The following is a 10150-nucleotide window of genomic DNA, read 5'->3' on the forward strand; positions in this document are numbered from 1 at the left end:
TTGTGTACCACCCATTACTTAAGTCTCCAGATCAACAGCACTCAGCTGACTGAGCCTTTGAATCCTATGCACTTACACACTCTTTTCCATCTTCAGGAATGCCCTTCCAGCTACTGCACCTTAAATCCACCTGGACATCTCTTATTGTTATTCTCCAACCGTTGAGAGTTGGTCTTCCCTAGACACCAGTGCTTCCCTATGCAGACACTGTCGCCATCTTGTATTAATTTCAAATGTCTGTCTCCTCAACCAGACTGTGAGCAGTGTTCATAGGACTCTGGTTAATTCTCTGTGATATCCCAGGTAGCCAACACAGTCAGGTACTCTGCAGTACTTATGGGAAATATGTCCTTCAGGGAGTTGAAGAGTTGGCTCAGTCATGAGCTGTTTAAGCATGGGAACCTGAGTTTGAATCCCAGCATCCATGAAAAAAAAAAAAAAAAGAATGATGGCATGGCATGTATGTTCTTATAATCCTAGCTTTGGAAAGCTGGAGACAGTAGACTTCTGGGGCTGGAAAAAAAAAAAAAAAAAAAAGGTGGACTCCAGTGCTTAGCTGTGGATCTCTGCATCTGCTTCCATCAATCTGCTTCCATCAGTTACTGGATGAAGGTTCTATGATGACAGTTAGGGTAGTCATCAATCTGATTACAGAAGGCTAGTTCAGGCATCCTCTCCACTGTTGCTTGGAGTCTTAACTGGGGTCATCTTTGTGGATTTCTGGGAAATTCCCTAACACCAGGTTTCTCCCTAACCCTACAATGGCTCCCTCTATCAAGATATCTCTTTCCTTGCTCTCCCTCTCTGTCTCTCCCCCAAGATGACCATCCCATTCCTTCATGTTCTCATATCCACCCCCCTCCTGGTGCACTCCCAGTTTATCCAGGAGATCTTATCTCTTTTCCCTTCCTATGGCAATTCATGCATGTCCCTCTTAGGGTCCTCCTTGTTACCTAGCTTCTCTGGGGTTGTGAATTATAGCCTGGTTATCCTTAGCTTTATATCTAGTATTCACTTATGAGTGAGTACATACCATGTTTTTGTGTTTCTGGGTCTGGGTTACCTCACTCAGGATGTTTTTTTCTAGTTCCATCCATTTGCCTGCAAATTTCATAATGCCTTTTTTTTTTTTTTTTACCCTTGAGTAGTACTCCATTGTGTAAATGTATCATATTTTCTTTATCTGTTCTTCGGTTGAGGGACATCTAGGTTGTTTCCAGGTTCTGGCTATTATGATTAATGCTACTGTGAACATAGTTGAGCAAGTGTCCTTGTGGTATAATTGTGCATCCTTTTAGTATATGCCCAAGAGTGGTTTTGCTGGATTGAGGTAGATTGATTCCCAATTTTCTGAGAAACCACCATGTTGATTTCCAGAGTGGCTGCACAAGTTTGCACTCCCACAGGCAGTGGAGGAATATTCCCCTTACTCCACATCCTTGCCAACATAAGCTGTCATCAGTGTTTTTGATCTTAGCCATTCTGTCAGGTGTAAGATGGTATCTCAGAGTCATTTGATTTGTATTTCTCTGATGACTAAGGATGTTGAGCAGTTCCTTAAATGTCTTTGGGCCATTTGAGATTCTTCTGTTGAGAATTTTCTGGTTAGATCTGTACCCTATTTTTTTTTTTAAATTGGATTATTTGGTATTTTGATGTCTAGTTTCTTTCTTTCATCCTTCCTTCCTTTTTTTTTTTTTTTTTTTTTTTTCAGACATCGCTTCTCTGTGTAGCTTTGGAGCTTGTCCTGGAACTCGCTCTGTAGACCAGGCTGGCCTTGAACTCACAGAGACCCATCTGCCTCTGCCTCCTGAGTGCTAGGATTAAAGGCATATGCCACCACTGCCCAGCTGATTTCTAGGTTCTTGAGTTCTTTAGATATTTTGGAGATCAGCCCTCTATCAGATGTGAGGTTGGTGAAGATCTTTTCCCATTCTGTAGGCTGCCATTTTGTCTTATTGACCATGTCTTTGCCTTTACAGAAGCTTCTCAGTTCTAGGAGGTCCCATTTATTAATTGTTGCTCTCAGTGTCTGTGCTACTGGTGCTATATTTATGAAGTGATCTCCTGTCCACTGTATTCAAGGCTACTCCCCACTTTCTCTTCTATCAGGTTCAGTGTAACTGAATTTCTGTTGAGGTCTTTGATCCACCTGGACTTAAATTTTGTGCATGGCAATAGATATAGATCTATTTGCAATCTACATACTGATATCCAGTTATGCCAGCACCATTTGTTGAAGATGCATTCTTTTTTTTCTATTGTACAGTCTTTGAGGAAAGAAATCAAAGAAGATATCAGAAAATGGAAACATCTCCTATGCTCTTGGATACACAGGATCAACATAGTAAAAATTGCAATCTTACCAAGAGCAATCTACAGATTCAATGTAACCTCATGAAAATCTCAACATAATTCTTTATAGACCTCAAAAGAACAATACTCAACTTCATATGGAAAAACAAAAAAACCCAGATAGCCAAAACAGTCCTGCACAATAAAGGAACCTCCAGATTCATCACCACCTCTGACTTCAAGTTCTACTGTTGTGCTATAGTAATAAAGACAGCTTGGCATTAGCATAAAAACAGACACATGGATTAATGGAATAGAATTGAAGACCCTGACATTAATGCACATACCTGTGAACACCTGATTTTTGACAAAGAAGTCCAAACTGTACATTGCACTGAAACCTTCTAGCCAGGGGCTTTTTTTTTTTTTTTTTTTTTTTTTTTGGTTGGGAGACTTTTAATGACTGCTTCTATTTCTTTGGGAGTTATAGGTCTCTTTAAGTTGTTTATCTGGTCTTGATTTAGTTTTGGTATGTGATACCTATCCAGAAAATTGTCCATTTCTTTTAGATTTTCCAATTTTGTGGAGTATAGGTTTTTGAAGTATGACCTAATGATTCTCTGGATTTCCTCAGTGTCTGTTATTATGTCTCACTTTTCATTTCTGATTTTGTTCATTTGGATATTCTCTCTCTGCCTTTTGGTTAGTTTGGATAAGGGTTTATCTATCTTGTTGATTTTCTCAAAGAACTAACTATTTGTTTCATTGATTCTTTGTATTGTTCTCTTTGTTTCTATTTTATTGATTTCAGCCCTGGTGATTATTTCCTGGTGTCTATTCCTCCTGGGTGAGTTTGCTTCTTTTTGTTCTAGAGCTTTCAGGTGTGCTGTCAAGTCAGTGGTATTTGATTTCTCCAAATTCTTTATGTAGGCACTTTGTGTTACAAACTTTCCTCTTAGCACTGCTTTCATAGTGTCCCATAAGTTTGGGGTATATTGTGCCTTTATATTCATTGAATTCTAGGAAGTCTTTAATTTCTTTATTTCTTCCTTGGCCCAGTAGTGATTCAGTTGAGCATTGTTCAATTTCCATGAAATTGTAGACTTTCTGAATTTGTGGTGTTGAATTCTAACTTTAAACCATAGTGATCCAATACAATACGGGGGTTATTCCAAATTTTTGTATCTGTGGAGATTTGCTTTGTGCCTGAGTATGTGGTCAGTTTTAAGAGAAGATTCCATGGGGTGCTGAGAAGAAGGTATATTCTACTGTGTGTGGGTAGAATGCTCTATAGATGTCTGTTAGGTCCATTTGAGTCTTAACATCTGTCAGTTCCCTTATTTCTCTGTTAAGTTTCTGTCTGTCTGACCTGTCTGTTGGTTAGAGTGGGGTGTTGAAGTCTCCCACTATTAGTGTGTGGGGTTTGATGTGTGATTTAAGCTTTAGTAATATATCTTTTACAATTTTTTTTTTTTAAATTTGGGGCATAAATGTTCAGACTTGAGACTTCATATTGGTTTACTTTTCCTGTGATGAATATGAAATGTCCTTCTCCATCTCTTTTGATGGATTTTAGTTTGAAGTCTATTTTATTAGATATTAAGATAGCTGCACTAGCTAGTTTCTTAGGTCCATTTAATTGGAAAATCTTTTCCCCACCTTTTTCTCTGAGTTAATGCCTGACTTTGAAGTTGAGGTGTGTTTCTTATATGCTGCAGAAGGATGGATCCTGTTTTCTTGTCCATTCTGTTAGTCTGTGTCTTTTTATAGGTGAATTGAGTCTATTCATATTGAGATATTAATGACCAATGATTGTTAATTCTTATTATCTTTTTGGCTTTTGTTGGTGGTTGTGTGTGTGTGTGTATGTGTGTGTGTGTGTGTGTGTGTGTGTGTGTCCCTTCTTTGGGATTTGCTGGAGTGAAATCATCTGTGTTTTTGTGGGTGCAGCAAACTTCCTTGGGTTGGAGCTTTCCTTCTAGTACTTTCTGTATGGCTGGATTTGTGGTTAGGTATTGTTTAAATCTGGTTTTGTCATGGAATATCTTGTTTTCTCCATCTATGATGATTGAAAGTTTGTTGGGTATAGTAGTCTAGGCTGCTGGGGCTGCACTGGGTGGGTGGATGGGGCCTGGGATGTGCCTTGGGACCTAGGGCCTAGAGAGCATGGCTGTCCAGCCAGGAGACAAGCCACTCACCTCTGTTTGTTTGTTTGTTTTTTAACTGGAACTTAGTAGTATAGGGGAACAGGCAAGTAGGTACCTGTGTTTACTTATCACAGATTATTGTGGAGGGATGTTTTATAAAAATTTACTCAGGGAAATACAATGCTTTAATTAGTTTTCTCATTACTATGCCTAAATACCTGATTAAAAAAATAATGCAAGGAGTGGGGCGGTGGTGGCACATGCCTTTAATCCCAGCACTTGGGAGGCAGAGCCAGGCAGATCTCTGAGTTCGAGGCCAGCCTAGGCTACCAAGTGAGTTCCAGGAAAAAGGCACAAAGCTCCACAGAGAAACCCTGTCTCAGAAAACAAAACAAAACAAAACAAAACAAAAGCAAAGGAACAAAGTATAGAAGGAAGGAAGGACCGAGGGAGTGAGGGTGGAGGAACAGAGGATTTATTTTCGATTCAGTCCATCATGGCAGCGAAGTCCATCATCGTGGCAGGGCCATGAAGCAAAAGTTATACTGATCCCCAGACAGAAAGTCGGGCAGAGGGATGTTTGTACCCCCACCACTTGCTCCGTTACTTTTTATCCAGTCTGTCAGCAGTGAAATGGTGCTACCTATATGTAAAGTGGATCTTCTCACCCAGTTGAACTTCTCTGTAAACCTCATCACAGACACTGCAAGAGTTTTGTCTCCAAGGTTATATCCTAAAATCTCTCAAGTTGACAGCCAATATTAACCATACACAACCACCTAGAATATATGGAATAAAGCTTTATTTTAAGAATCGGACAGTTTACGGTTGGGAGAAGAGTTGGGTAAATGAAATCCTTTAAAAAGAAGTTCGAGAATTTTGAAAGGATCAGTTATTCCAGTATACTGACTCAAATGGACAAGTAAGAGCTTAAGGAAAAACTGACTCTCTGATGCTCTAATGGACCCTGAAGAGCTTGTGTCAAAGTCTACGGAACATTGCTCCATTTGGTTGGCTAATACTTGTGCATTCACAGTGCAACATTTGATGATGATTTCTATTTTTTCCATTTATTTATTTATTTATTTATTTATTTATTTATTTATTTATTTATTGAGCTGAGGATCGAACCCAGGGCCTTGCGATTGCTAGGCAAACACTCTACCACTGAGCTAAATCCCCAACCCTGATGCTGATTTCTTTTCCTGGTCTACACAGTCAGCAACTGGGAAGAGTGTACCCAGAGACTCTCTGTCTCTCACATCAGCAGCCTTCAGAAAGTGATGGTTACATCTTCTGCTCTGCTTTCCATATCCCTTCTGTCCTCCTCCTCCAGCTACTCTAACCACAGTAGTAGGCCATTGTCTGCAATCTTTCAGGAAATTCTCGGCCTTGCATGTCCTCTTGTAGTCACTGGATAATAGCAGATGTCATTTCTCAGACTCCAATGTAGGGCTAATCCAGCAAAATCATGTGCAGCTCCAGACTCTGTTGATCCCTAGCTAACTCTGTTGGCTAGAGTTGAGGTGATTTATACACAGAGGGCTGGGAAATTTCTGGCTTCCCTTGTGGCCTCAGTGTTGTGCTGTTTTCACAGCCACTTTAAGCTTGGTTTGGTCTGTCTTGTACTTTCAGTTGGTCTTGTCTGACAGAACATGACAGTTGAAGAGATGTTAGCAAGTTGAGTTATACTCAGCAAGGCAAGAAAAAGTCCCTAAAGTAAAGTGGTCAAGAGTAATCAGCAAGTTTTCTTAAAGAGACATCATGTTCATTTCATTATTTCTAACTGTAACTAAGTTTTTGTCCCAACTGGAAGCCCCCCCTTGAAAACAGACACTGAAATAGAACACAACCTGGTTGTCAACTAAGGATTATTTTTTTTTCCAAGAGAAAGAAAGCATGGGTTAGACAAAAGATTTAACTGTATATTTTACCTTGTAAAGAGATTTACTGGGGCAATGATTTTTTTCTTTCATATTTGTATTCTCATTCTATAAAATAAGTGGTAAGTGGATTAAACATATACAAGAATAAATAATATGTACTATGTGGAAAAAATGTAAACACTTCCATTGATTGACTTTTCCTGGGAGACATGAACAAATGTCCATTTACTCAAGTTGGGTACCAATGGCAGAGCAAAGAAAGCAGCCACCCAAGTCTAACTTAGTGAACAAGGGGACACTGGGGTGACTCACAGGAGCATGACTCAGAGGTTATTTGTAGGAGTATGAATGATTCCAAAGCAACTGCATCACCAAAAAGCTGAGCGCAGCAAGGGGGGGCACATCTCAATGAGATCCCTGCACAACTTTAGGCAGCTTAACTACTCTGCTGGTGACAGTCTCATCTCCCCAGGGTTTGTATGGTTTATCCATAGGAGCATTATCTGTGAATCTCATAAATTTCAGGATCTTCCTAAGACTTCTGAGTTTACTTGTTTGCTAAGTCTTAAAGAGACTCCTACCAGGAGGAAGTGTTTGAATCCAAAGGAAACAGCTACAGAGTACCTTAACAGATGACAAAGAATTTTAAAAAGCTTCAGAAACTGAAAGTGGTGATAGCAGGATCACAGGATGCAACATCAACACAAAAGAGTCAATTTGCTTTTCTTTCTTGTTTTTTTTTTTTTAAAGATAATTTATTTATTTTTATTTTATGTGCATTGGTATTCTGCATGCATGTCCGTGTGAGGGTGTCAGATCTTATAGTTACAGACAGTTGAGTTGTTAGCTGCCATGTGGGTGCTGGAAATTGAACTCATGACCTGTGGAAGATCAGTCAGTGCCCTTAACCGCTGAGCCACCTCTCCAGTCCCTCTTGTTTTTTCTTTTTTTCTTCCTTCCTTCCTTCCTTCCTTCCTTCCTTCCTTCCTTCCTTTTCTCTTTTTTGATTTTTTTGTGTAACAGATCTGCTGTCTTGGAACTCACTTTATAGACCAGGCTAGTCTCGAACTCACTGAGATTCACTCTAATTGTATACAGATACAATTAATACACAGTGAAATTTACATCTAAAACGCAGTACTGGGAAAGCTAGGTGGCTCAGCAGGTGAAAGTGCTTGTGAGGCATGCATAAGGACCTGGTTTCGATCTCTAGAGCTATGTAAAAATGTCTAATGATCGAGTATCTTTTTATTTATTTTTAATTTTGTAAACTTTATTATAAAAAACTTCAAATACATAAAGCATTACAGTTCTCCTCCTCCTCCTGCTCCTCCTCTTTCTCCTCCTTCTTCTTCTAAGATTTATGCCTGCATGTATGTCTACACACCAGAAGAGGGCACCAGATCTCATTAGATGGTTGTGAGTCCCCCATGTGGTTGCTGGGACTTGATCTCAGGACCTCTGGAAGAACATCCAGTGCTCTTAACCTCTGAGCCATCTCTCCAGCCCCCACATTTCTTTTTAATTGATAAACATCTTGAAAAGACTATCCTTTTGTCCACATACCTTCTTTGCATCCACTGATGATCCTTGTATGTCACGTTATTACTGTGTTGCTTGCCTGCTGAACTGATGTCAGTGACGTGTTCCGCTGCACTAATTGGGAACAGGTTGATGTGATACAGCTCTTTTTCTGCAGATGTAATAGATGATGTTCCTTCTTTCTGCTCCTTTGGAAATTGTGATAGTCATAAGACCTATGACTGATCTGAAAGATGGTGTTTCTGATTGGAGAGACTAAACTTCCTGTTAATAAGGCACTTAGGGAACTGAGAAATTAAATGAAAGAAGTGCAACAGTAGCATGTTTACACATGATGCTGTGGACAGCTTGTTAGGATTGCATAGGTTTTTTTTATCTGGGAGATAGTGCTTTGTAGAACATTATTTATGCTGTGGAACAAATGTTTCACATTTGTTTAATGGTGCAAAGATGTGTTGCATTCTTTTATGTTGCATTTGTTTAACTCTGTGAAGCTGTGTTACTGTGCCTGTCTAAAACACCTGATGGGCTGATAAAGAGCTGAATGACCAGTAGCAAGGCAGGAGAAAGGATAGGCAGGGCTGGCAGGCAGAGAGGATATATAGAAGGAGAAATCTGGGAGGAAAGAGAAGAATTGAGAGAGGGGAGGAGGGTGTTAGCGGCCAGCCATCCAGTCACTCAGCCAGCCACAGAGTAAGAAGGAAAGAGTTACAAAAGTAAGAGATGGGAAAAGCCCAGAGGCAAAAGGTCAATGGGATAAATTAAAGTTAAGAAAAGCTGGCAAGAAACAAACCAAGCTAAGGTTGGGCATTTATAATTAAGAATAAGTCTCTGTGTGTAATTTATTTGGGAGCTGGATGGTGGGCCCCCAAAGAGAAAAAAGGTAAAGATAACCAACGACATCAGAGATTCCTTAATGCAAGTGACACCACTGCATCTTTGATTTTGTTTCATGGGCTCCAGATCTGAATTTAAACTGCTATTCTCACTTCTGTTATTCATCTTCTAAGTTATCAGTATCTGTCACTTTTCCTTGTCTTTCTTGGGTGTCCTTAGTTATGGCATGATATCATAGATGCCCTTTTCTGAGGGTTGGGTTTTATTCCTACAGAATGTTAGGCTTACTAATCAATTACCTTATTCCTAAAATGTTTTCCTCTACCTATGTGGTTCTTATTTTATTCCTGGCATCATATTTACTCTAATATTAGCAAGCACTTGTTCCCTATTTGCCAGAGTAAACTTCTGGAGTTTGAATTGAACTTTGAGTGCCACTGTTCATTATTCCTTTCCTTTCTTCTTCCTTCCTTCCTTTCCTTCCTTCCTTCCTTCCTTCCTTCCTTCCTTCCTTCATTTCTTTCTTTTTTTAAAGATTTATTTATTATGTATTCTGCCTGCATATATGCTTGCAGGCCAGAAGAGGGTACCAGATCTCATTAAAGATGGTTGTGAGCCACCATGTGGTTGTTGGAAATTGAACTCAGGACCTCTGGAAGAACAACCAGTGCTCTTAACCACTGAGCCATCTCTCCAACCCCTACTCCTTTTCTTTATGCTAAACCTTTTCTCAGGTTGACTCAGTGATACTTCCTAACCCTATTCTCTATGTCTTGGACTGAGTCAGTGGTGTTTCCTGATCCTAGTATCCACAACATGTTTTGTTCTTCAGGATGAATTACCCATCTACTTTTGTGTGGCTATGCAAATATATCTATGCTCACATGTCCTCACTTACTCTTACTTGTTGATATCAGTAAGGTAATTACCAGGAATGACCCCCTTCTCTATTATACTTTGTGGTAGGTCAAGGAGAAAACCTCTACCATTTGATATCCCTTCTATCTCCTCCTTCATTGCTAAAGTTCTCAGGATACATTCCATCTACTTTTTCTAGTATGTTATTGTCATGGATCCTAGTACTTTACAGAGTAGCAGCTAAGTTTCTATTCAGGGTCTTGCCACAATACCTTGACCTCTATAGGAAATACAAAATTCTACTTTTAATAAATTCTCCCTTCTCTTCCTACCCTCCAAACTCTCCTATGTACCCATCCCTGCTTTCCTTCAAGTTCATGGCCTCTTTTTCATTAATTGTTATTGCATGCATATATGTATATGCGTATAGATATATATTTCTAAATATGACCTGTTCAGTCTATATAATGCTACATGTCTGTGTTGTGGGAGCCCACAGAGGTTTATGAGACCTGAGCTTTCTTTACCAGCAGGGCTGCATAAGAGGATGATTGGACCACAGGCCTGGGTACCAAGTATTTGGAA

Source organism: Onychomys torridus, chromosome 23, assembly GCF_903995425.1.
Source record: "Onychomys torridus chromosome 23, mOncTor1.1, whole genome shotgun sequence".
Lineage (NCBI taxonomy): Eukaryota > Metazoa > Chordata > Mammalia > Rodentia > Cricetidae > Onychomys > Onychomys torridus.